At 43.4% G+C, this 27,634-nt stretch overlaps 1 protein-coding gene across 4 annotated transcripts in view; it reads left to right on the forward strand.

Moving 5' to 3' along the window:
• Positions 1 to 749: 749 nt before the first annotated feature.
• The window catches only part of SMAD1 (SMAD family member 1), an 80,963-nt gene continuing 54,078 nt past the window's right edge, over positions 750 to 27,634 (forward strand). Inside the window, exon 1 of one of the 4 annotated variants that reach the window (XM_061142427.1) lies at positions 750 to 870. The gene's annotated coding sequence lies outside the window, so the exon portion shown is untranslated. Of the gene's footprint in view, positions 871 to 1,258; positions 1,354 to 2,597; positions 2,847 to 27,634 lie in introns of those variants that run through there. The other 3 variants (XM_061142429.1, XM_061142426.1, XM_061142428.1) reach the window with 3 other exon arrangements.

A 27,634-nucleotide genomic window follows, 5' to 3' on the forward strand; every position in this document is an offset into this window, starting at 1 on the left:
GGAGTAGAGAATGAAGAATTGTGTCAAATGTTGATTTTAGGGAAAATAAGATGAGCCCCAAGAATTGATCTGTAACTGTCAAATCATTTAATGAAGAAATTAGCAGAAATATTCTGATCTGTGTATAAACAGGTTTTACATATTTTGGGGGACTTGTTGCATTTCCTCTGAATAATTAAACATGGAATGCAGAAATAATAAAATAGCTAATAAATAAGAATTTTAAATGAATGTGCACATATAAAAGTACATAAACAATTGGAGAGTACCATTAATTCTCTAAAAATACTGGAGGTAATAGTTGTTTTCGTAATGTGAAATTTATTCCTCAGAATAATTATTCGCCTCTAAACATAACTCAGCATTATGGTAATTATCCAAGATTTCGTGCCAGCTTACAGAGAGCTGGCCAAGAGAAAAATTAAATCTTACAAAAAGATACTGTCAATGTCTATGCAGATCAGGTTGCTGGGAGCTAGTTCGTTTTTATTTGGAGAAGTTGGTGTCATTTGAAAGACTTAGAAACTGGTTGGAAAAATTGCAAAGTTCTATTGTGGCATTTGTCATCTGGAGCAACAGGTAACCAACTGGAATCATTAGATCCCGAACTGGCATAAAACACACGTATTGATTGATTCAAGGTTTGGTATAAGCACAGGCAATAGTCATTAGGTTATCCAGTTCTGGGTACGTGCAACTTCTGGGGCTTGCAAATCACTGAGGGGCAAGGAAAACTAGACATTAAAAAGGCGAGCCTCGAAAGGTAATTGTCAAAATGCACTTCGCGTTTCCAGTGCGGTTCGGTGGGCACGGTGGGAGTGTGGATGAACATTTCGGAAATCAACACTGACAGCGAAACTTCAGCGGCAGGTAAGGCACAAGTCGGTTCCCCCTGGACGGAAGGAGGCAGGGGCAGTAATGTTTTCTCCTCGGAACAAGCGGGGCGGGGGGCTGGCGGCGGGGGAGGCGGCGCGGGCCCAGCGCTCGCGCCGGCAGGGCCGGGAATTTGGAGAGGATCCCTGGTCGGGCGGCGGCGGCGCGCGGGTGCGCGTGTGAGCGAGCGAGCGGGCGGGCGGGCGAGTGCGCCGAATATTGGCAGCCGAGGAGTGGAGGCTGGGCGGCTCCGACTCCCTGACGCCAGCGCGACCAGATCAATCCAGGCTCCAGGAGCGAGCGAGCGGGCGGGCGGGAGGAGGAAGGAGAGGCCGAGCCGCTGAGCCCGGGCCGACGCTCGGGGAGGCACCCTGCGAGCGCAGCGCGGCGCAGCGCCCGGCCGCCCGGACCGGGGCCGCGGGGGACCCGGCTCGCCCGGCCAACTCGTGCGCCCGCGCGGATGGGCGCGCAGCCAACCCGGTAAAATGAAACAGACCCGAACCCAACTTTCCCCTCCGCCGCGTCCCCGCCCTCCCCTCGGCGCCCCGGGCTTTCCAGCGCCGCCGCCGCCGCCGCCTCGGGCTGGGGCGGGCGCGGGCGGGCCGGGTGGCCGCGACGGAGCGCGGGGCCGGTGGCGCGGGCTGCGGCGGGGAGGGGGGTCTCTTCCCCGCGTGGGGCGGATCGGGGGACCCCCACCCCCGCCCATGATGGCGCCTCCCGGCCGCTCTAAAGGAGCAAACCTGCCACCTTTTGCCCTCGGCGCCGGGCCAGCCGGGCAGGGCTCGGGCCGCGGTGCCCCCCGCGTCTTTGTTGGGTCTGAGGTGGGGAAGCCGAGCTCCTGGGCTCCGGGGCTCCCGGCCCTGCCTGCGCCCGGCCCTCCGCGGCCACCCTCCCCCTCCGCCAGTTTCCCTTTCCCTTCCTGCAGCCGGGCTTGGGCGGTCGGCGCGGCCCGCGGGCCCATTGTGTCCCGCGCCGGCCCGGGCGACCCCTGCGGGAGTCGGAGGGCGGCCGCCGGCGCTGCTCTCTCCAAGGAGCCGGGCTCGCGCCAGGGGGACACCCGCTGCCCTGGGTCCCTCCGCGTGCGGGGCGGGCTCGCTCCTCTGCCCCCCACCAGCCTCTTGGGGGTCGAGGTCAAGGAAAGTTCGCACCGAAATTCCCTCTAATTTATTCAAAGGTCTGGCAGCGGCGGCGGCGTGTAATTTTTTTTTTTTTCCTCTTCCGCCTATCCCCCCTCCCCCCCGCCGAGTCTCCGAGTGTCGTCTCATTCCTTTCCCTTTCCCGGATTCGATTGCCTCACTGCATGTGTGTTTGTGAGTTCGCGGTGCAACAACTGTTCATTTACTCTGAGCCCGGTCTTTGTTAAGTGTTTCTCCGGGTTGTTGCTGCCGGAAGGTGGGGGTGGTGGGGGTGAAAGAGACGTGGGCTTGTTTATCTAGTTGATTTATATATATATACATATAGGCTTCCAGGGAGAGCGTTTTCTTGATGTACTTTGGGAAGGGCTGGGGAACCGATGCCTGCAGGTTCTTGTAACAACAGTAGCTGCGGCTTTTGTTTATTTTGCGGCGCGGACGTTGTTTCCATGCACTTGCAAGATCGCCGGTAAAGCACTTCCCTTTCTGAAAATCCGGGCGCGTCTCCCAACCATCTCCCGAGAAAGCATCGTTGTCTAAGGGCTGTGACAACCGGCCGCCTGTTTTCTTTCCCCTGAGGTTCTCTTGCCGTTGTAGCTGAAGTTTCTTGAGTAGGTGGAATGACACAGAAGTTGCCTGATTTCTCGGTCTGTGGTTCCTGCTGCTGAAACTTTGAGCACGCCGCTCAATCGCAGAGTGCCTTGATTTCAGAACAGTTCTCGTTCTCGTGGCCTGCCGTGGATAGCGTGCTTACCTTCAGGAACACAATGAGAAAACTGTTCTCTGCGCTGGGTTGATTTTTCATCTTGTTTGTAATTACCGCCTGATGCTTTATTGGAGGTAGGTGAGCTGTACTGGAGCCACGATTGAAAAGGAATCAGGCCCGAATCAGTGTTCATGGCCCGGGGTTTTTCAGTGGTGTAAATATTTTGCATCAGTGTTATTCTGTTGGAGGGGCCAGGCCTGAATATGCTGTAACTGATTTCAGTGTTTGTGCTCCCCTCTCCCTCCGTCTTTCTCTTTTGCAGTTACTTGATATTTCTGTGCAGGTGGTGTACATTTGTGCACTATTGCAATTCTTTAGGAAACTGTAACCAGGGTCTTGGGAGATGGTTTTCTAGAGGTGGGTGATGCCAAAGCCTCTGGAGGATTCCGGCAGGATCGGGTTTCCTCTGAGGGTAGGGATTTGTCCTTGATGTAGTTTTGACCGCTCCAGCCATAGGTATGTAACAAAATACATTTTTCCTGTTTTTAGTGTCCTTCGGTGTTAATACCCCGAAGGAGCTGATGACCTTTGCATTTTAGAGAAGTGACAATTTTTAGGCCATTTAACATGTTGACTTATTATACCTCTTGGAATTCAGTTTTCTACTAAGCTCAGTGAAGCATTCAAAGGAAGTGTCTCATTTTTCCAAATACATTTATTAGTTGAAAACTAAATTGCAGTTTGTAATTTTGATTTCTAGTAATTCTGGGTTTAATAACTTGGTTAGATTGGAAAAAGAATAAACTTGAGTGTAATTAGATGAGTGTATTTAAGCTGCAGTCGCCGCCATAATCAAGGCCAAGTTGTGTGTGTATAAAAGATCTCATTTGTGTAGTCTTACAAGGCTAATGGAGGCATCATTGAGGCTTTATAAATAATGTAAGTTGTGTATAATGTAGAGTCTCCAGAGACGGCACAGAAAGCATCATTACCAGCCTTTTCAACCTGCTTGAGATCTTAAATTGATTTACAGCACTGAACTGGTGCAAAATGATACATCAGGATGACATGGGGTCAGCCTGTAAAAGTCTATGATGTCAGCCTATTAGTTCAGTCATCATAATTAAACCATATTACAGGGGCAGCTGAGCAGGAGTCTGGCGTTATCCTTCAGATATGGGTGGTACATGGATTCTGTTTATAGCGGAAATGCGGAACTGGTGAGGAACACTCGTATTTCTGAAAAAGAAGAAAGGCTTTCAGAACTCTGAGTTTCTGAAAAAAATTGTAGATAAATTAAGGGATGTTAAGTCTGCGTTAAGTAGCTTTCCATTTGGTAGTGGACAAGCAGATGCTTTGGGGGTGCTGATAAGGACCTTTGCAGCTCTGATCCCTGCACTGAATCATGCTTCATGTGAGCTTGAATTTAACTTGGCCTTAGAGACCTTCTAAAATATCAGAGGACCACATACTTTGCATCTCTGATCCTTAACATGGAGTCACACTGTATTAATGTATCTGCTGATATGTTATTTCTTTAATCAGAGTTACCTGCTCTCTACTGAAAACAGAGACACTAATATTTGAATTGAACATATGAACAGTTCAGGAAAAGAAGATCCTTATTTTCTGCTTAAATTTCTGGCACTCCTTGTTCAGTGTATCTGTCATCTGGGGTTGTGCTATCCAATCTGGTAGCCATAACCACATGTGGGTATTTAAATTGGAATTAATTAAAATGAAATAAAAATTCACCTTCCCAGCAGCACTAGCCACATGTGGCTAGTGGCTACCACATTGGAGAAGGTATACACAGAACGTTCCCATCGTCACAGATGGACAGTGTTGGACACTGCTCCTCTAGAACCTTTGCCTCTCTTCATCCTTGCTTTCTACTCTTCTTTCAGCTGCTACTCTGCCTGTTACCTCTATGGATGAGTTTGTGGGGTCAGAGACAGAAAGAGCTACATCACTTAATTTTGCTGTTTACTAGTTGCTTTTGTTAAAAAAGCTTGGAAGTGACCATTGAAGCTGCTGCATAAAATGAGGTTGACTTTTTTGTGGATCCTATTTATCATTGGTGTCATGGACACTAATTTGATTTGGAGCTTTGGGTAGGAGAATTACTAGTAGCTGGTTTTTTTTTCCCTGGTATTTTACCACATCCTTGTCTTTAATACTCATATCTCATTTAAGCCTCAAAACTTCCCCAAGTACTGTTGTCAACATTTTACAGGTAAGGAAACTGAGTTCAGAGCAATTCATTGTCTTGCCTCAGGCTACATAACTAGTGATTATATTCTTAGCAGTGATGTGAACTAGGCCGCCTCACTCTAGAGTCTCTCTCTTTTAACTGTTCTCCCCCTTTTAACTGACTTTTTTTAATTGGAGGGTAATTGTTTAGTGTTGTGTTAGTTTGCTGTACAATGTCGATCAGCTTTAAGTATATATGGGATCTTTTCTCATAGCTCAGTGGGTAAAGAATCTGCCTGAAAGGAGACGGGTTCGATTCCTGAGTTAGGAAGATCCCCTGGAGAAGGAAATGGCAATCCAGTATTCCTTCCTGGAGAATCCCATGGACAGAGGACCCTGGCAGGCTACAATCCATGGAGTTGCAAGAGTCAGACACGACTTAGCAACTAAACCACCACCATAGATCTATCCTTCTCTCTTGAGTCTCCCCGCACCCACCCATAGAGCCTCCCTTTCAAATATATTAATATATCTAGAGTACCCAACTCATCATTGTTCTGCTGGGCTTTATTATTGTGGTGTAGACACAGCTTTAATTTTATTTTTACGCTTTTAGGCATATTTGCCTTTTCTTACTGTGCTCTACTGGGTCATTTTCTGTTGTCTTTTAAGTGCTTAAGAAAGGAAACAGTGATTCTGCGTATCTAAGCAGAACATAATTGGAGGAATAATTCTGGCATAAAAGTAATGTATTTCAAAGCCAAATTAGTTTTATCTCTGCTTGTCTAGAAACCTATCACTTTCTTTTCCCTTGCTTTTTTCTTATATAAAATCACAAACTGATGGTGCTAAAAAAAAGTTCCAATAGTCCTGTTTGTCTCATTAAAATTAATCTTCCTTTGGTTGGTAAACACTGCATCTTGAGATGCAAATAGTTCACTGCAAATTCCTTGGAAAACTTTTTTCTTTACGTTTAATGTCTACTTTAGTGTAGTCTTGTAGTTCAGCCATTGTTAAATTTGGGTGGGGGGCAGGGCCATCAGGGCTGTTTAAGAAATCTGATGAAACCCTGGATCCTCTGTCTCGCTTACATCCTCTAATCCAAACATGCTTATTTGCTCTGGTAAGCTTGTGTGTACACAAAAGTACCCCAATTGCGTGATATTTCAGGTGAAGGACATCCATGGGCCTGCCTTGCCAAGTGTGCTGATAAACATAGGATTTGTAATTTCCTTTACAAGCATAGAGATACTGAGTGTTAAAAACTGCTCGGATGACTTTCTGCTCCAGTTGGTTCCTATCGAGTTGAGTGATCGGGGATCAGGGAGGGACGGCGGACTTGGCTGAAGTCACCAGCCAGTGACTGGAGGAGAGAAGCCCACGCTTGGATCTCTCTCACTGTCAGGTTCCCAGGTGTTTGGTTTTTTTCCACCATGCCTGCAGTGTTCCTGGGCTTCCCTGGTGCCTCAGATGGTAAAGAATCCGCCTGCAAGGCAGGAGATGTGTTATTCCTGGGTTGGGAAGATCCCCTGGAGAAGGGAATGGCTACCCACTCCAGTATTCTTGCCTGGAGAATCCCAAGGACAGGGAACCTGGTGGGCTACAGTGTCGCAAAGAGTCGGACACAGCTGAGCAGCTGACACTTCACAGTGCTCCTGGGGCTTTGGGTCTGATCATACCCAGCGTTACTTGGGGAGGGGAGGAAAGAAGAATTTTCTGGCATGATACTGCCTTTGTGTGCCCAACATTGTTTGAGATGATACGGGATAAAGTCTGATAGCCTCACAGAGACTTTTTTACACAGTAAAATGGATCTTTTTCTTTTTTAGAGAAGGAAAAGAAAATGCCTCATTTAATCAATGAACCCTTTCTAGAAAATGGGAGATCCAAGATTGTACAAAGCGCAAATGAAATCAGGCAATTCTACTATACAAATCTCCTCTTTCAGCTCTCAAGAAGAAAAAAGAAAATCACATTTCTCACCAAAAGCTAGAGATTGAGGTATTTAGGGAAGGAGCTAGGGGGTACTCGGGAAAGAATTGGAAGGTCTTAGGAGAAAAGGGATAATTTAAATATTAAAAGGTAGAGAAATGTGACTTTAATTATTAGATGACATTGAGGTTAATGAAGTGTTCTCTGCCATTGTACTTCTGTTGGTGGTTTTTCTTTTTGAATCACTGTTACCGGTTTGTCGTTAAAGGGCATGCAAGTCATCAACAGCCAGATGGAAGAGATGCGCAGGACACGGTACCAGAAAAAGTGCTCCATGCCTTCTGCAGGAACCCCACCCATGCCTTCTGCAGGAACCCCACCCTCATAGCATCTTTTTTTTTTTTTTTTAAAACCACGGCTTGCTTATTTATTTGGCTGTATCAGATCTTAGTTGCCACACGTGGGATCTTTGTTGGGCACATGGACTCGCTAGCTGTGGCTTGCGGGCTTAGTTGCTCCGTGACATGTGGGATCTTAGTTCTTCAACCAGGAATTGAACCCGCGTCCCCAGCATTGCAAGATGGCTTCTTAACCACTGGACCTGGGGGAAATTCCTTCTAAGAGCATCTTAATGTGTATTCACCAGCCTGGAGGCTCTGGTCTTAACATTTTGGTACCAAGATGAGCAGGACGTGCTTTGATAGCAAATAGAGGCATCTCTGTTTTGCCTTGAGCTGAAATCTCTTGACTGTTTATATCCGTTTTCTGCTATTACCTCTTGGTGCAGCTATTCCAGCTAATCTGGTGATCTGTCATCTGATTTGCTGCAAAAATACCTGAAGTATTTTTAATACTTCTTCTGGAGTTACTACCTTTAAAAAGAAAAAAAAAAGCTAAGCTAAGTTGCATGAATGTATTTACTTAAATCTAAGTCTAAATCTTCACTTTGGTGTTCATTATTTTTTTTTACATTTTAATAATCATTTTATTAGTAACAGAAGAATCTCCCTAGTATTTACATAGTGCAAAAAGCTGTTATTATCCCTAAAATGTGATATAGCAGTCATCCTTCGTAACAACAAAAGAACAAGAGGAAAATCCCTTCATGTTATAATTCACACTAATTTTGCTAGTTTTTAATTAGAGCATTACAATGAAGACCTTAAATTATAAATTCATGTGGTATGTTTAGAAACTAAATTACAAAATAATACAAATCCTTTTAAAGTCTAATGTGCCAACAAAGTTTAATTAGGATTTAGGTTTCAGATTAGGCAAACAGTTTGATTCTGTGAAGTGTGTAAAGTTTGGAAGGAATAAGGTAGGAGGAAGATAAATTATTTCACAAACTTTTTTTTAAAGATCAAAAAAAGACACAGTGTTTAAAGAGATAAATTAATGTTCTACCTTGTTGGCTGCAACATACAGAAAATACTTACCTTTATGTTTTTGTTTTTTTTTTAAGCAAAGTGTTCATTATTAAGATAGTGTCAGTTTTAAAGACATACTGCTAATCCTAGGCTAAAAAGTAACATTTACAGCTATTGCTGGCTGACTTGCAGAAGTAGCAGGCCCTGTAGAACATTCATTTGCATAATGAAAACTGTCTTTCAGATGGGAAAAACCAATCTTTAATAAACAGTTCAATTCCAGTAACTGCATCAGGTTTTTAGGCAGATACTAGGAAGTGTAGTATTTGAGTAGTTTAACTTAACATCTGTGTGATTTTTTAATAAGCTAAAATGAGAACTTTAGGGAAGATTCCCTCTTGAAGATAAAGCTTCAGACTCTACGGTTTGAGGGAGTTCATACCTGGCAATTCTCCCAAATCTCTGCTTGGTTCCTGTGCTCAGATAGGAGCCTTATTTAGAACCCAGGTCTGTGGTGTGTGGATTGATTTCTTAACTAATTTTCTTGAGACAGACAAGCTTGCGTTTCAAGGAACGCATAGAACATACACAACAGTTAATTATGCATTTTATGCTTTTAACCTCATAATGAAAATAAAAATTCACTATGTCATGTTTGCGAAAAGGATAGAGGAGTCTAGCTTTTGTTTCAAAAATATATGCATAATTATTTAATGCTTTATTTGTAATTTCCTTTTAATTTTAGGGCAGCTATATTGTATTTTTTCCTACAATCTCAAATAGCGTATAGTTACTCAAAGTATTCATTCATTTTACCTCTCTATCTTTTGTGGTTTCTTTGCGGTATGCTTTTGCAAAGTGGAAGTATTTCAGACCTCTATAGTTTTTTTTTTTTTCTTTTAGTTTCAAATACCACAAGAGAAAAAAGGGAACTAATTATCTTTCAAGTATTATAATTAGGCATTAAATTAAGTCATTATTTAGTTAACTAAATGCAAGATCTTTTGGGTTTTTTCAATTGAAAGAGAACATGTCTTTTTAATGGGGGAGAAGGGTATGAAATATCTCCTTACTTGATAATTTTGATGTAGTAATGAGCATATGCTTCACTTAGTCAGCAAATCTTTATTAGTTCAGAGTGGCTCAGTAGTTAGTGAGAAGACAGAAAAAAGTGAAAAATTAGATGCAACATTTCGAGAGTTGTTACATAGTATTAATAATATGAGGGTAAGTTTTACAGAGAGCACAGGTGAGGTTTTCTGTGGTGTGGAAGGACCTGTAGGTTTGCATGGGCCAAAGAAAGGATGAGACATGGGGGCAGAAGAGTGGCTTGGAAGACTGGAGGGAACATAAGCCTTAAGAGAACTTTCTGCTGTGATAGAAATGTTCTGTAATGAACGCCCTTCAGTACTATAGCCACTCATGACAAGTGGCTGTTGAGCATTTAAAATACGGCTAGTGCAGCTGGGGACTGCATTTTTAATTTTCGTTAATTTATGTTTAAATAGCTACCTAATTAACAGTGTGCTCTTTTTTTTTTTGGACAGCACAGATCTGGAGGCCAGCATGCAGCTCCAGAGGGTATTTCCACAGGGGGTATCCCTGACGGGGTCCTATAGGGCAGTGGTCCCCAACCATTTTGGCACCAGGGACCGGTTTCATCCAAGACAGTTTCTCCCTAGACGGGGGTGGGTGTGGGGGATGGTTTGGGGATGATTCAAGCACATTGCATTTATTATGCCCTATCAGTGTAATGTGCACTTTCTGTTATTATTACATTGTGATATATAATGAAGTAGTTACACAACTCACCATAGTGCAGAACCAGATTATCAGGCATTAGCTTCTCACAGGGAACGTGCATCCTAGGTCACTCACATGCCCAGTTCTCAGTAGGGTTTGTGCTCCATTGAGAATCTAGTGCCACCTGCTAATCTGACGGGAGGCAGCGCTCAGGCTGTAACTGGAGGGATGGGGAGCAGCTGTAAATACGGATGACGCTTCCCTCGTTCACCTGCTGCTCGCCATGCACGTCCTGCTGTGTGGCCCAGTATTTCACTGTGGGTTGCTCTGCTTGGGGTTGGGGCCCCCTGCTGTAGAGTGAGGTGGGAGAGGTGTTCCCCACGGTGAAGTCGGATGGGGATTTGAGGACCTCAGCGTGCCTGAATAAGGAAGCATTGGGAAGTCACTGAAGGTGTTAGAACGTGCAGTTTGCACTGGAGAGGGTAAAGCCCATATGCCAGCAGATTGATAAGAAAGCACTTTGTTATCTTTCTGATGGAGTGGGTTTTGTGAGTGAAAAAAACCCACTTGGTAGTTATTTGACGAATGAGTAATGGGAAAGAGAGATGTCAGAGATTACGCTTAGGTCTCCAGTCTGTGCGTGCATAGTTGTTTAGTCATGTCCAGCTCTTTGACTTCACGGACTGTGGCCCTTTGGGCTCCTTTGTCCATGGGATTCTTCAGGCAAGAATACTGGAGTGGGTTTCCATTTCCTTGGCCAGGGGCTCTTCCTGACTCGGGGATTGAACCTGTGTCTCCTGTGTTTCCTGCATTAGCAGGTGGATTCTTTACCATTGGGTCACCTGGGAAGCCCTTCCAACCTGAGTGGGTAGAAAATTAATAAAGCCTTTACTTTAAGAATAGAGAAGAACTGGCTGTGGAAGGAAGGTTGTGTGAATGACAGGTTGAATGTAAGGCGGTGTACCTAAGTATTCTATAGGCAAGTTAGAGACGCATAGCTAAGCTAAAGTCTACGGAGGGGCTCGGAGCTTTCTGTAGACTCCACATAGTCAGCTGCCGGGAAGGACAGTGGAACATCTAGGAATGGACGGGCATTTGGAGAGGGTCATGGATGGAGAAGCTGAGAGCTGGTGGGTTGCCTCTTCCACTGTAGCCCACAATTAGGAACTAGTAGAAAGGAGAGGCATGTTTGGAGTAGACCAAAGAAGGGACTGGAAGATGTGGGGTCAGGGGACTTAAACCAGGAAGCCAAAAGGAGAGACAGCCCAGAGGAATCTCTGGGGAGCGTGTTGTGTGGTTCCGGGTGAAGGAGAGAAGGTCAGGGTTCATGAGGTGAATGCAGCTGAGATGAAGAGGCTGCGTAAATTAAGAGAAATAGTCTTATACGCCCTCAAGTGACTTACATTTCAAAATTGTTGATGTTTCTTCATATTTGAAGGTTGAGGGAAAGAAGTTAATGGACAAAGAACCATCACAGATGATGGAGTTAGTGATCTGGAGACGGTGACGAAACCACAGTCATGGTAAGGAGGGAGACTGCGAAAGAGGCAGATTGGGGTCCATAGAAGAGAGGGAAGCGGCTGGCCGCGCTCATGCCAGGTTGGCTGGTTTCCCCAGTAGAGGAGGAGACAGGTCAGTCCCTCCATTGGGATAGTGAGCGGGAGTGGAGGATCAGAAAATGGTACTGAAGGTATAAGAATAATGGAGACGTTTGGGAATAACTGTCACAGGTGGCATGCTAGGAAATCTATGGAGAATTTAAAGTTTGAACAGCCCAAGGAAGCCTGGGGTAAAGTTTGATGTGGCTGTAGAGCAGACTAGTAATTGTTGCTTTTTAGTGTTGATATAATTTGGTGGCCTGAAAGTAAGATTGGAGAAGAGTGCTGGCAGAGATGATTCTGGCCTAGGGATAGCAAACAGGTTAAGAAATGAGGCATTAAAGTCAGGTTGCTTGGGTTTAAGTCCATGCTCCTAACATTTACTTACCTTTTTGGTTTTTCTTTTTTTTTTTTAACTTTGGGAAAGCTACCATTAACTTTTGAATGTCAAGTTTCCTCATCTGAAAAATAGAGATAGTAGTCTCAGCCTCAGAATTGATATAGTAAGATGAGTTATCCTTCCATATTTTATCCAAGATGCTACTAATCATAAGATGTTATTTCATATACTGCTGAGGAAAAAACCATCATGTGGGGACCACATGCCCTTGATTGTAAATTTCCTGGTTTGGAGCGGGTGCATCTTGCTGTCAGCGACGCAAAGAATACATAAAGGGCTTAGCCTGGGACCTGGCACATGGTGAGCCTTCAGAAGATATTAATGTTCATTTGTAAGAGGCAATGTGATTTTGGAGTCTAGAATGTTAATGAGAGCAATATCAAATCCAATCTAGATAAGGGGTCACAGGTTCTAAGGCGTCTAATGCATTAAATGAATTGAAAAGGGTTAAGCAATGAGAATCCTGATAAATGAAATTGTAAAATATCAGGTTTGGGAATTTGTAAAGCAAGTGTTTCCCTGACAATTCCAGATAAATCTTTTTAAGAAAAGTATAGTAGTTGAATTAAGAAAAGAATCTCCTTTGATGATTTTTAAAAGTTGTTTAAGTTGGCCCAGAGCTTTTAAAAGGATTCTGAATTTATCTTTGTGCTTTTCTTACAGTGTTCATCAGTGTTAAAAAAAATTTTTTTTAATTAGAGAATACATTCTCAGTGCAGAAAAATTCTGGCATGGATTCTTGTCATAATGTCAGAATGGAAGGGGGAGATTGATTTTTGATAATCATTGATTGAGTGAATTGATTGTCATTTTCAAAAGATAGTAGAAGGGTAGTATTAATAGCTACCTATAGAGCTCTTCTTATCATGGCTCCAAAGGCAGAAAGCATAAGGAAAAATTTATACATTGAACATCTGTGTGACCAAGCACACATTTATGAATGATCACATTAAAAAACACAACCTTTCAAATCTGCAGCAAGTTAAACTTTCTTTGTAAGAAACTTTTTAAATCAATAGGAAATACACCCCTGCAGAAAATTGGTACATGGACCTAGAGAGTATCATACCAAGTGAAGTCAGACAGACAAAGACAAATATCACAGGATGTTATTTATATGTGGAATCTAAGAACATAATACAGTGACCTTAATTGCAGAACAGAAACAAACTCACAGAAAATAAACTTACAGTTTCCAAAGATGAGAGTGAGGGAGGGATAAATGAGCAGTTGGGTTAACAGATACACACTACTGTATATGAAACAGGTAATCAGCAAGGGCCCACTGCATAGCACAGGGAGCTGTATTTAATATCTTGGTATAGCTTGTGCTGGTTTGTTGTTGTTCAGTCTCTAAATCATGTCTGACACTTGTGACCTCCATGGACAGCAGCACACCAGGCCTCCCAGTCCTTCACTATCTCCCAGAGTTTGCTCAGATTCGAGTCCATTGAGTTGGTGATGCTATCTAACCATCTCAACCTCTGCTGTCTTCTTTACCTTTTGCCTTCGATCTTTCCAGTGAGTTGGCTCTTTGCAGGCTATAGTCTGCCAGGCTTCTCTGTCCATGGAATTCTCCAGGTAAGAGTACTAGAGTGGGTAGCCATTCCCTTCTCCAGGGGATCGTCCCGATCCAGGGATTGAACCCAGGTCTCCTGCATTGCAGGTGGATTCATTACCATCTGAGCCACCGGGGAAGCCCAGTTTGTAATGGAAAAGAATCTAAAAAGAGTATATGTATAACCGAATCATTTTGCTATACACCTGAAACACTATTAACCAACTATGCCTCAATGAAAAAATAAATAAATTCTGATCTCTTAAAATTGGTAAAAGGCATGAGCAAGCAATTCACAAACAAATGCAAACTAATAGAAGTGAGATGTTCTGCTGTGTCCTGGATGAGACTCTTCATTGCAATGGGGACAGTGTCTTCTCTTTTACTTGATTGTATCATTCTTGTGGACCAGGAAGGATCAGTCTGGGGAAACTGCGCTTTTCTCACTGAAGGAAAGGAAGCCACAATTTCCCTGCCTCCTGAGAGAAGCTGGAGTACAAAGAGGTACCCGATAAATCTTAAGTTGGAGTTTTGAGAGACAAGCCAGCTCCATCCCATTTCCTTGATGTTGCCCCACGCCCCTCATGACTTTGGGCTCGGAGTCTCCTTGTTAGCACGTGAGGTGTTCCCAGCACTTCGGGGCTGCCAGATCCAGGCAGTTTCCCAGCTGGCACGATCAGTGCACCTTAAGGACACCAGTGCTTCATAGAGCATATCGAGATGGGCCCCTTTCTCTCCTGCCTGAGTCATGGGATTAGATTTGATTCATTGCAGTGTTTCCTTTTTCATACGAGACACAGCGATGGTCTTGAAACATGGTTTTGATTATTGAGCTAGACTGGCTCATAAGGTATTAAAAATAACAAGTTTCCTCACATAGTAAAGCCTCGTATAAAGTAAAAAAAATTTCAAGTTAGGCATCAGCATTTAATTGTCTCTTAAGGGTAATACTGTAAGTCTCCTGCGTACAAACAAGTTCTGAGAGCCCATTCCTAAGTGCAGCTTGTTGGTAAGTCCGACAAAGTTAGCCTAGGTAGACTTAACTAACACAGTCGGCTATATGGTAGTATTGTACTGTATAGATTTATAATACCGTTCACCTAAACAATAGATTAAAAGCAATAAAGGAGCCATTTTTGATCTTACAGTAGAGTACCTCGAAAAGTACAGTAGTAAGGTACAACACCTGGCACGCAGGGTACACTTGCATCTTGAATGTCCGCGGCTTGATGGTTCGTATGTAGGGGACTTACTGTAGTTAAGACTGTGGGTGTCAGAAAGGCTTTTCATGTGACACCAGTTGTTGGTGGGGTCCTTACCTAACTGAGGTACACTCAGTCTTATCTCAGCATTGAGTTTTTTACCCGGTCGCTAGACAGAAGAGGATTTGTCAGCATCTTCTGCCCCACCATCTCCTTTCTTTCAAAATGATCTACAGGTATTTCAACATTTGGGGGTGGGGGCTGGGGGGGGTGGGACTCGGGGAAGCTTTTGAATCTCACCCACAGGCTTACCCCTGGGCCTGTTACCTCTCCTCTTCATTCCTGAGTCCTTTTAGGGGGCGGTGAGTAGGAGCAGGGGGCCTGAACCTGTAAGCATTAGTCAGACACATCGCTCAGACTCTTTAAACAAAGTTGGGGAGGGAGGAGCAATGAGGCACCAAGAGTCTTTTGGTTTTATCAAAGTGTGTCTTTAATTTTATGGGTAGCTTTGCAAAGGGAGTGGTAAGGCTGCAGTGAGTGTCTCTGTAGGAATTACACCCTCAGCCCTCTGCCATCCCATCTGTTACAGCTTCCTGTTGTGCTGTGTCCGTTGCTGGCTTTGCAGTCCAGTGTAATTAATAACAACCTCTTTCTTCCCCCAGTGTTCGTGTTGTGTGCTCAGGACTTCTATTCAGTTTGTTCAGGCTCCAGAGAACGTTTGATTAGTTTCAAATGGTCGTCTGTTAAACTGTGAACAAAATTAACTTGATTATCATCGAAATGATCGGCATTCAAACCGTCTTGATAGCATTTGTTTGCATGGAAACGCTGAAGACTTCTTGTCACACTGTGCAGGCTGAGCTGTTGATCTTTAGTCCAGGAAAGCCTACTTTAAAAATAGGTGCACCCTCACTGAGTGGGTCTGCTTTTTGTTGAGCCGGTGTTAATCAGTTCTGCAAGTGTTTGACACGTCCAGCACCGATTTCTATCTCGGGGAGGGAGAGAGAAGCGTCTCAGTCAGTTTTTGCCCTGCAGAAGCAGTCTTACTACCGATAAGAGGAGACTATGATTCTTTGGTGGCTCAGAGGGTAAAGAGTCTGCTTGCAATGCAGGAGACCCAGGTTCGATCCCTGGGTTGGGAAGATCCCCTGGAGAAGAAAATGGCAATCCACTCCAATATTCTTGCCTGGGAAATCCCATGGATGGAGGAACCTGGCGGACTACAGTCCATAGGGTTGCAAAGAGTCGGACACGACTAAGCGACTTCACTTTCACTATCATGATCATACGAAAAGTTAAATAACAAGGCATCATTATTCATGTTATAGCATCTTTGAGGATGTAACTCCAGTAACTGGGATGGCCTTTTAGAATCAAGGGATTGAAAGAAATTGGATGCAGTTGATAGAACTCCTGTGTCCTGCCCACTTCCAGCTTAGTGGATGGAGTCTTTCAGCAAGTTTTTGAGAGTCTTTATTTATACTTCTGCTGGTAGTGTCTCTCTTAGCTTGATAAAGTTGACATAAGGGGTCATAAATGTAGGATTTGCTCTGAGAGCTTGTGACTTTGGGGAAAAACATGAACTTTGTCTAGTTGGCTTCTGTTTTAATAGCTTTTATTAGAGTTATCTTAGAAGACTTAGAAGATAATGGCTACCCACTCCAGTATTCTTGCCTGGAGAATTCCATGGACAGAGGAGGCTGGCAGGCTACAGTTCATGTGGGTTGCAAAGAGTTGGACATGACTGAGGGACTAACGCTTTCACTTCACTTTCATTCGGTTTTTAGACTGCGTTCCTTGAGGGTATGTGGGCAGTATCTTTATGATTTTTGTGTTAGCCCAGTGATTCTCACTTTGCACATCAGAATCCTGTGAAGGATAGCCACTACACAGACACTGGGGCCCATCCCTGGGGGCCTGATTTTGGGGTTATGGTGGGGAGCATTTAAAAAAGCATCACAGATGAGTTTCATGTACAGCAGCAATAAGAATTGTCGGCTTGACACGTGGTAGTTTTGAGTGAATTTTTTCATTTCAATGTCTTTAAAAACATGTCAGGAAACAGGACCTGTGGCGTGTGGGTAGGTCCTTTGTGAGCGAGCACGAACGATGTCTTGATACCCAGTACTAGGTGCCAGGTGATACCTAGGCTAGGTGCTCCATGCTCCCCAGGTAGTTCTGAGGGTTACTGTTTTCCACCCCCTTTTGTTCTCTGAGGAGAAAAGAGAATATGTGTCTTTGAAAGCATCCCCTTTTCCCTCGAAGGAATCAGCAATTCCTTGTGTGCTGGAGTCTAGAGGTAGGGGCTCATAAAGACAGTGGTTGGGACCGCAGGCACCAGGAGCTCACGAAGAGGAGCAAAGTGTTAGAGGAGAGCGGAGGTCGTCCGCAGAGTCTGGAGGAGGAGAGCGGGGGTCGTCGGCAGAGCCTGGAGGAGAGCGGGGGTCGTCGGCAGAGTAGCCTGGAGGGGTCGTCGGCAGAGCCTGAAGGAGAGCGGAGGTCCTCCGCAGAGTCTGGAGTAGCGCTTGGGCTTCACAGCTGTGGGGAGGGCAGCGCTGTTACCACCAGCATCTCATGGGGAGAGGCTAGGGATGTGGCCAGATGTCCTGTGATGCCGAGGGTGAGAAGCCCTGGGCCAGGGGAGAACTAAGGGGACCAGGAGGCAGATAGGACCCAGACGTGGCTGTGTCCCTGGCCGCTGCCGCCGCCACACCTGTCTGCCTTTGGCTGTGTCGTTGTCCTTCCCCCAGATCCTCCGAGTTGAGAGCACTGCGTTTTGCCCCGTCTCTCCATAGCATTGTGACTGCCAGCTATGTAGGAGCCATTAAAATGCATGTCTTAATATTTTCTAGAATAAAATGTGATAGTTGGCAGAGTCCTTTAGTTATTTTCCATCTCTCCATTTACTTGAATGGAACAGTGTTAACCTCGTGGGAAAAAAAAGAGCCAGTAATTTTTGTCCTGTTTTGTGTATATTTTCAGTAAAGGACCTGAAGTAAAACTGGAAGAAAACATTAAAAAAAAAAATCTAGTCAGTCAATCTCTGAGGAAATCAGAATGAAAGGAAACTTTACAATCTTAACAGAGGCTGGCTACTAAAAACTTATTTTTTAAAATATTATTTCTTAGTGAGTTAAAAGTTGCTCAGTCATGTCCGACTCTTTGTGACCCCATGGACTGGAATTCCTGGGGGTTCCTGGAATTCACCAGGCCAAAATAGTGGAATGGGTAGCCTTTCCCTTCTCCAGGCGATTTTCCCAACCCAAGGATTGAACCCAGGTCCCCTGCATTGCATGCGAATCCTTAACCAGCTGAGCCACCAGGGAAGCCCAGGATTACTGGAGTGGGTAGCCTGTCTGTTCTTTAGCAGATCTTCCTGATCCAGGAATCGAAGTGGGGTCTCCTGCATTGTAGGTAGATTCTTTACCAGCTGAGCTACTGGGGAAGCCCAAGTTGTTTCTTAGAGCATCATTTATAAAGGAAAGGTTTGAGATAGCCCAAGTGTTTCCCTTTTAGGAGTGGATAAGAAAATACAGCCTGTGCTTCTACTTTTTTAAAAAAGAAAAAACCTTGAAAAATTCTGGAGATGATGATTGTGATGGTTGCTTAATGGGGTGAACATACTTAATGCTACTAAAGTGCACACTTAAAATGGTTAAAATGAAAATTTATGTTTTGTATATTTTCACACAATAAAAAGTGCCATATGAAAGAGAAAAAAAACCACTACACAGTAATTGGTAAAAATAAACTAGATTTCAAACAGAAAAGAATAATCAGTGAGAATGTAAAGAAAATGAATTTCTTTAGAGGAGTATAATTGTAATGTTCCACAGACTCATCACAAGAAAAGAATATTAGTACTCAAACACATATGTGGGCTGTTAGTGTGAAGTAATGGTGCTCATTGCCTTGTGTCTTTGTTGAGTTATAACTTTTTATCCCTGTTTTAGGCTCTTTAGATGAAAATGGACTTAATCTCATACTTGCTGCCCTGGTAGAACTCTTGGTTTTTCCATATTCTAGGAAAGTGGCAAGGTACCAAGAAGGAAACACCACCAAAAACAAAAGTAAGTTGGGGCGGGAAGGAGCTAGAGGGATTAAAATAAAACTAAGCAAATCCTTGCTTGTCAGTCCCTCTTCTTTATGCATGAGACAAAGGAGGAGGTTATTCAGGAGAAGCAGGATGGTAGACGGGTTGCCTTGGCAAGCCCTTAACCTTGCTGCACTTTGGTTTCATCATCTCTAAAACAGTCTTTACGTCATGAGATTCCTGTAAGGATTAAGAGAGTTAATAGGTATAAGTGCTTGGGGCTTCATTGTGGCGGCGGCGGTGGTGGTGATAGCAGAATGATTTTCTTGCTCTCTCTGCATGCTTGAGCTGTTTTGGAAATTGACGGCAACCATGGATACGCTCTTGCGTGGTGTTCCCCATAGAACCACCGGCATGACAGTCCTTTGAAGTGGATGGTGAGAGTTTATGGAGTCTTCGAACTGGGATATTTCAGATATTCTGTAAAGACTGCTGCCAATAGGATGAATTCGAGAGGAGGATTAGAGTGATTCCTGTGACAAAATAGGTTTTTAAGTTTTTATAATATAATAAAATCACTATAGTTAACTCTGTCGTCTACGTATTTTCCACAGCAATATTAGAATCTTGAACAGGCATTTCTTTAGAATTTGCTGTATTCTCAGAGTATAGAATAGTTTTATGATTAGTGTAATTAAGCAACGTGTGCTAAGGAATGAAAAGCTTCTTTGGTAAAAGCATAATACCTATTTGAGAAGCAATGGTTAATTTTTATTAAGGCTGCTTTGGATTATCCATTCTGTAATTCATCCCCACTGATGCACATGGTTGATAGCTGAAGCTCGTTTGGATTTCTGCATCAGGGTAAGTAACAGAAAGCCCGGGGTGCACAGGAGATGGAGTTGTGGTGAAGAATTGGCCTAGGTTTTTGTCCACCCTCCCTTAGATAATTACAGAGCCTGAACACGTCCTGCGACTCTTATCACAGTCAGCCTGACGATGTGGTTCTTCCACCCTTCACGCCTCCCCTCCGCTTAACAGCTCTGAGCCTGGTGATGCTGCGAACTGCAGCCTCCCCAGTTTTTCCTGCTGTACCTTTATGTAAGCACTTACAGAATTGTTCAGTTAAATAGTGAATTAGTGGAGAGTAAAAGTTTCTTAGAAAGTTGAGCATACAGAGGAGGAGAACTTGCATTCGGAAGCCTTCTAAGTGCACTCTGTTTATTGGGTTTTTCCATCCCCATTGGTAAATAACTGACTCTGGGGAGGCTACTAGGTAGAACTGGACTAAATAACTGATCTGAGGCGAAAGAGGCCTAGGTTTATGGTGCAGGTCTCACCTAATCTGTAGGTGACACCTGCTCGTACCCACAGCTTTATTTCCCTAACCCGATGAAAGACAAGCGCCTCTGCTGCTGTTTTGCTCTTAGCTGGAGGGAGCTCTTGCTGTGGGGTAAAGCGGGCAGCCGCTCTTTGCTCAGTTTCTCCTCTGTGAAGGCCTATGAAGTCCAGCTTGGGTTTTTGGCAGATTGAAAACAAGATGTCATTGATTGTGAAGGGGAGTGAAATCTGGCCGATCTCAATGTTTGTCTCAGCGGTTATGTAAACTTAGATTTTAAGGAGTTATTTTATTCTTCCAAACAACAGACTGACACACTGGGAAAGGACAGGACCGAATTGCTTTTGAGGTATCTGATGAATGCAGAACATTTCTTTGGTAAAAAAGTTCATGCATTGAAAAATGTGAAGGAGATTTGAATTATTAATGGGAAGGGGACTAGAACGGGGAGGAAACTTATTTTTTGTTATAATATGCCATTTTGTAAAATTGAGTTTTTTGATCATGTGGTTAAATTGCTTAATAAAAAAGTACATTCCCATCAAATATCCTGTTCACCCAGAATTAGGTCATATATCCCAAATCCATAAATAGGAATACATTTCTGTGAAAATCCTAGTTCAGTGATAATTCTCTTCTATACAGAAACACTTTCAATGATTTTTTTTTCTTTATAAAAAGATAAATCTTGCCACCTGTTAGTCATAATATTGTCTTCTGGGGCCATGTAGAACAAATCTGTTAACCTACTTTGAGTTTTTATTTGTTTTTATTATTGGGCTTTAAAATTGGAAACAGTTATTGGTTGTAAGTAAAAATGGTCTGCTCTCCTGCTCTCCTCTCCACCAGCTCACTCCCTAAAGTAACTGCTTGTTCAGATTTGTTTCCTTCCTGGCTTTTCAAGGTACACATATATTTTACATGTACAGGTTTTGTTTCTGTTCGAGTTTTTAAAATGAGATTGTACTGTGTGTAGTGTTCTGCAGCTTTTTTTTAACTGAACAATTATCATATGTTTTTTTTTTCCATGTTAGACATGAAAGGCTGTCCTCCTCCCGCTTTTTTAACAGTTAACATCTTTGTCAGATGTACTATAAGTTAATCATTCCATTATTGTTAGACCTCTGGGTTGTTTGTTACGTGAATGGTCTTGAACATAGATCAGGCTCATCTGAGGATGTTGCTTCCCTGGGAGCTGTTTCTCCGGCTGTTTTCTCTCATAACCCTCATACCACAGAGTCTACAGGAGTGGGGGTCTCCCCACTGCCCGCTTCAGACCATTCTTCCAGCATCCTCCATAAAAACACCTAGCTGTGACTGTCATGGCAGACTGTGCCACACTCCCCACCCTCCTCCCTCATTACTACACGATTTACTGTCCTTATTCCCTTCATTGGGGCTACCTTGGTGGCACAGACAGTAAAGAATCTGCCTGCAGTGTGGGAGACACAAGAGACATGGGTTCAATCCCTGGGTCGGGAAGATCCCCTGGAGAAGGAAGTGGCAACCCACTCCAGTATTGTTGCCTGGAGAATCCCATGGATAGAAGCCTGGTGGGCTACAGTCCATGGAGTCACACAGAATCAGACATGACTGAGTGACTAACACACACACACTCTCTCTCTCCCCCGCTCCCTTTCTGCCTCCCATGATCATTCTTGAGAGAAGCCTGGTGGGCTCCAGTTCATGGGGTCGCACAGAGTCAGACATGACTGACTCACACACACCCACTTCCTTTCTGCCTCCCATGATCATTCTTGAGCTACTTCTCTGGTGACCTTTGACCCCCCACCTCAGGTACCCCATCTCATAGGGCTGTGATATGGGATTTTAAGACCCCAGAATTAAAAATTAAACAGACATCACCAACTTTATGGTTAGGTATTTTCTTCATAAAATGTATTTGTTCATAGCCATAACTTGAGAATGTGTTAATCATTCAGTCATGTGACCCCATGGACTGTATAGCTCTCCAGGCTCTCCGGTCCATGGGATTTTCCAGGCAAGAATACTGGAATCGGTTGCCATTTCCTCTTCCAGGGGGTCTTCATGACCCAGGGATTGACCTTTTGCATCTCAGGCAGATTCTTTACCATTTGAGCCACCACAGTAGCTAAGGCCTGACCGTTTCTGCTGGACTGATGCCAGCCTTTATCATCTTGCACCACAACAACTGCTGTAGCTTCCTCACTGGTCTCCTTACTCCTTCCTACGCTATATCAGTCCTCTTCCTCCTGCTCCCCCACCTTCAGCCTGTTCTCAGCCCACCCACACCATAGTCACCCCGTGAAGCTGGCGGTGGGACCACATTGGCAGCTCTGCCCCCAGCTCAGTTCAGAGGGAGAGCTGCAGAGTCCCTGTGGCTCTCCTGTCTGCTCCTCCCTCTTTCCTCTCTCCATCCGGGCTGTGTTGGACTCCGTGCTGCCCCTGGAACATTTCAGGCACATTCTTGCCTCTTGGCCTCTGCCCTTCCTTGCTCCCACTCTGCTTGACATGTGCATCCTCAGATTGGCTCCATCCCTCACCTTTTTAGGCTTCTGTGGGAAGATCACCTTCTCAGTGAGATGACCTGACCACTAGAATGTAGGTCTCATGAAAGCATGAAATTTTTTTTTTTTTTAACTGTTTTTTTTTCCTCTTGTTCAGTGCAGTGACCCAGTGCTTAGAATAGTGTCTAATATAGGGGGCCTAGGTTTGATTCCTGGCCAGGGAACTAGATCCCATATGCCGCAACTAAGACCCGGAGCAACCAAATAAATAAATATTTAAAAATAAAGAATAGTATCTCATATATTCTGGGGGTTTGTCAAATGAGCTGAATGACTGCAGTGGTTATCAGCTTTTCTTTTTATCATTTTCTTTGTTCAAAGTTCAAACTTCACTGGACAGACAAAAACTAGGACACAAACTTTCTTTGTGTGTAAACAGAATATTAAAATTAGCTTACTGTGAACCGCTCTGTAAATATGTTACATTTCTCAGCATGTTAGAATTTTCAAATCAATTTTACGTATTCCTATTTAAGGCTGGTAACAACCCAGTGGGGTAGGTGGTGAAATCAAAATTTCATGGAAAAGCAAATTGAGGCTCAGAGGTGTTTTATTCAAAGAATAGCTGCTAAGTGGAAAGCTTCCCTTTAGACCTGCCTTTTTTCATTCCAAGTGAAGCTCCTGTTTTCTCACTTAGAAACATCTTAAAATGACAGAAACATGGTGGGGATCTGATCTGAAAGTCTGGAGACGGGGTCCTGATTTCTCACTCTGGGTTTTCGCCTGCCTTTTGTGTCCATTTCGCAAGCGCATAAAATAAATGGTTCGCTTTAAAATTCCTGACAATGACAGAGCAACAAGTTTTATTTCTCTCACCTGTGGAGGAAGTGGCCTCCACCCAGTTTTACTGAATTAGGAGGGAAGTGATTTTTTCAAGTGATAAAAAGAAATAAAATTCCACGTTCTTCCCAGAGGAGGAGTTAACAATTGGGAGAGTGGCGTGAGACCGCATGTTGGTTTGTAAAAGGATATAACTTGTAAAGATGTTTCCTTTGATGCCTGTGATGAATATGGATGTGTTTCCCTTTTAGAGGGTTCTGATTAAATAACTCAATTAAGAGCAGAGCTGGAGGATCTAAATATAGGGAGAGGGCGCAGGCGGCCTGCCCTGCGTATGTCACTCACCCCTGCAGATGTGCGTGTTTGTGGTCATAAACAGCACCTGTGAGATCGGTGCAGGAGCAGCAATGTTCCAAACACTGAAATACAGCAGGATTGGTGGGTTGTTGTTTTTTTTAAGTACAAAGGATAGTTTTTTCCTCCTCTGGCCTATTCTGTTTTCATCTGTGAATTTAGTATTTGAATTACTTACTGTTTTAACCTGATGAATAGACTTCAGTATCTGTTCTGGTTTAAACTGTAGAACTACCGCTTACTAGAAAATGATCTGGAAAAAGTAACTCAACCTCTGATCCTCAGGTTTATTAGTAAAATGGAGATAATGATATGCATCTTGAAAAGTTGGTATAAAAAGTCAGTATGAGTGTGAAAACTACCAATACAATCCTTCCAATAAGGTAATAGCCCAACTAAAATAGTTTCTTCCATTTGTTAATGATTGAATCATTCATAACTGGTCACTTAATGGAAATTTACCACATTTAGCATTCTTTGCAAGCTATAAAATTGCTCTTTTATGATAACTTAAGACTCAAAAGAAATTTTTTTCTGAGAGACAACTACTGCAGACCTTTTCCTCTTGTAGACAGACAGTAAAGTTTGAAAATGCCTCTGCTCTTCCAGTGTTTGAGTAAGCAGTTGCAAGCCAGTAACTTTACAGTTCTTGAGTTGAGGTGACTACAGAGAGATTTATCAGAGTGAGGTTGTTACGACCTGGATATCTTGGAAGGCTTACCACGTACAGAAGGACAGTTTTCCATTATAAGCATAAAAGAGGAGGGACATTCAGGGGGAATAAAGAGTGCTATACAACTTTTAGGAACTTCCCTGTAACTCATACGGTAAGGAACCTGCTTGCAATGTTGGAGAGCCGGGTTCGATCCCTGGGTCAGGAAGATCCTCTGGAGAAGGGAAGTGGCAAGGAGATGTAAGAGAAGAGAAATAAAGAGAAACTTGGCAAAGAGAAATAAGCCAAGTTTCTTGAAGTTGAGGACAGTGAGGAAACTCTACTTTAAGCATCTACCTAACTAATAAACAAGTATCATCTGGTGAAACAAAACCAAACTGACACTATTCTGCAGGGAATATCTGTGACTAAGAAAAATTGATCAGGTGCCCTGTCAGCAGCCTGAATTTGTCAGGATGGAAGGACTTGTGTATGCAGAGCAGAACCAGGAAGAGTTCTTGTCTTGAAGAATTTTCCAACACAATGAACATATATTGAAGAGCGTACTTAGTGTAATTGAATATGTAAACTATAGCACTATCGTTAGAGACACATCTAAGTGTGACATCCATAAATCCTTGATTCCTTTTCATTGAGAGGATGGTGCTTTTGAAATCATTTGGCTGATATATTACAGCTTGCAGTGAACTTCCAAGTGGCAGGTGGTAAGCTCGTCCTTTTCTTTTTTGATTCCTACTATTCCAGCTCACTTCACACTCCTTTGAGAGAGACCACATCTCGGCAGCTCTGGCTAGCTTGTCCCTCAGATCACACCTAAGAGACTGGAAGAGAGGCTGTTGGTGCCTGTGTTTTAAAGGCACTGGTACCTGCATGATTGCATGATGAAAATCAGCTTTCAAGAGCTGGTCCTGTCTTCCACCTTCGCCCCCTAGTTTCTCCAGATTTGGAAATTAATCTCTGAAAAAAAAATTTTAATGAAAAAGAGGCAGACTAGCTATTCTTTGTCATCAATCTCACATTTAGAAAGTGGGGAAAGGTTTGGAAGTAACTAAAACAGGCTTAATAGTAAGAAACTCAGGAAAGTTAAATCTATCCTCTGGGTGTTTGGGCTTCCCTGGTGGCTCAGCTGGTAAAGAATCTGCCTGCAATGCAGGAGACCTGGGTTTGATCCCTGGGTTTGAAAGATCCCCTGGAGAAGGGAAAGGCTACCCACTCTGGTATTCTGGCCTGGAGAATTCCATGGACTGTATAGTCCATGGGGTTGCAAAGAGTTGGACACGACTGAGCAACTTTCACTTTTCTGGGTGTTTGTGACAACAGGACATTGCTGCTGTTCCAAGACCAGCGGAATTCCTCTATGGTCTACAGTGGATGTTCATATTACTTTCTTGTATAGGAGCTATAAATATGTATATTTATAGCTTATATATATATATACATGTATATATATACACACACGTATATATATTTCCCCCCTAAGGACTCAGTCAAAGTAGAGTTCCTTTTAGCCCAACTTGCGAGCAAAGAAATAGGCGGTTTAAAAAGTGCCTTCAAGTCTGCCAAAAAGATAGAGATTTTAGTCATCTGCACTTTCTTCTTGTTCTAGGATTTTTTTCCCCTTCATTTTGATTAGTGGCAAGCTTTATTTAGCTGCGTTTGACCTGTTTGGAATTGGGAAATGTTGAATGGAAGTTGAGGGCTAACTGCTGCTTGTTTGATATAAGAAAAAGAAATGCAGAGGGACTTCACCTATTTTCTCCTACAGGACAAGTATCTCAAAAGTGAGTTCCTAGTTGGAGTAACCGGGAAAAGGAAACATTTGAACAGATGATTTGTTGAAATCAAATCATAGACGATTTTTACTTTGGGGTCTTTTCTGAGACTGAGATGGCTAGAGAAAACCCGTCTCTCTCTCTCTTTTTTTTTCCTCATTGGGATGGCATTGTACTTATGTAGCAATTTTAAGTTTTTTTTCCCTCCCCTGTTTGCCTTGATGGTGGATAATGGTGTAGCATTTTCCTTAAGGAACTGTGTGATCAATAATCTATGGTGCTTTCATGCAGAGCTGTTTGGAGTTGGTACCATTCCTATTGTGTCCTCTGTGTTTCCAGGGTACTCTCTGCCTGTCTTCACTACTGGTTTTCCTTGGTACCCTTCCTAGGGTTGGTTTTCCAGCTGGAAATGTGAGCATGTGTGGCTTCAGCCTTCCTATTCAGGCAGTCTGTGGGGTGTCCTTGGTTCTGCTTTTCAGTAATAGGTATTTTAGCTTTATCCAAAGCTTGGTAGTTTCCCAGTTCTTCATAACTTTTCATTAATTCTGTAGCCTAATTTTATTTAGGCCTGTTTGGTATGGTTCTCCCCTTCTTTCTGTGAATTCGCCATTGTACTCTTCCCAGGAAAGCTCATGGCAGTTCTTGGATTCTTGGCTTAAATGGGTTGCTCTTTCTGATTTAAAATATATTCTAGCATTGAGTCTCTGGAATATTTTTCTTTGTGGGTCTTCATCTTTTTAGGCATTTTCAACCCAAATCTGTAGTGTCTCGTCTGTGATTCTGTGGTTTCTATGAGTGTCAGGAATGTTTGGGTATCTGTTTTATCCTTCTTGGGAATCATGATTTGTTTTGAGCCATTTGCTCTTCCATTTACTCATGGAAAATCCCATGGAGTACTATGGGGTCACGAAGAGCCAGACGCAGCTGAGCAGGAGTATGTGGCTGACGTTAGTAAATGAAATAAAGCAGGTTAAGAAAGAAAAAATAGTCCATTTTGGAGTAATGAAAAGTTATATTACAGATTTCCTGGTATGTTCACTTTTTGACCCTTTTTGATGTTTTAATTCAAGCATCTCGGGGGAGCTAAGAGTTCTCATCAGGCCTTGAATCCTATCTAAAATTGGATGTTAGGGTAGAGACACCTTTCCACAGTACTAATTAATATAGCTGCCAGTCACTTTATGCAGTATGCCTCTGAGGGACTTCCCGTTTCCATGGCATTCTAGTGAGGTGTGTGGTGAAATAATTTAGACTTGACAACTACTAGACTACAGGAATCATATAGTTTGCTTATGATTTCTCAAAAGCCCCACGGTAGCTCTTTGAGAACTGGAGTCTTTTTCTGTTTCTTCACAAGGTCATCTGGAAAAGGCAATGGCAACCCTCTCCAGTGTTCTTACCTGGAGAATCCCAGGGACACGGGGGC

The sequence above is a fragment of the Dama dama genome, chromosome 5 (assembly GCF_033118175.1).
Source record: "Dama dama isolate Ldn47 chromosome 5, ASM3311817v1, whole genome shotgun sequence".
Classification (NCBI taxonomy): domain Eukaryota; kingdom Metazoa; phylum Chordata; class Mammalia; order Artiodactyla; family Cervidae; genus Dama; species Dama dama.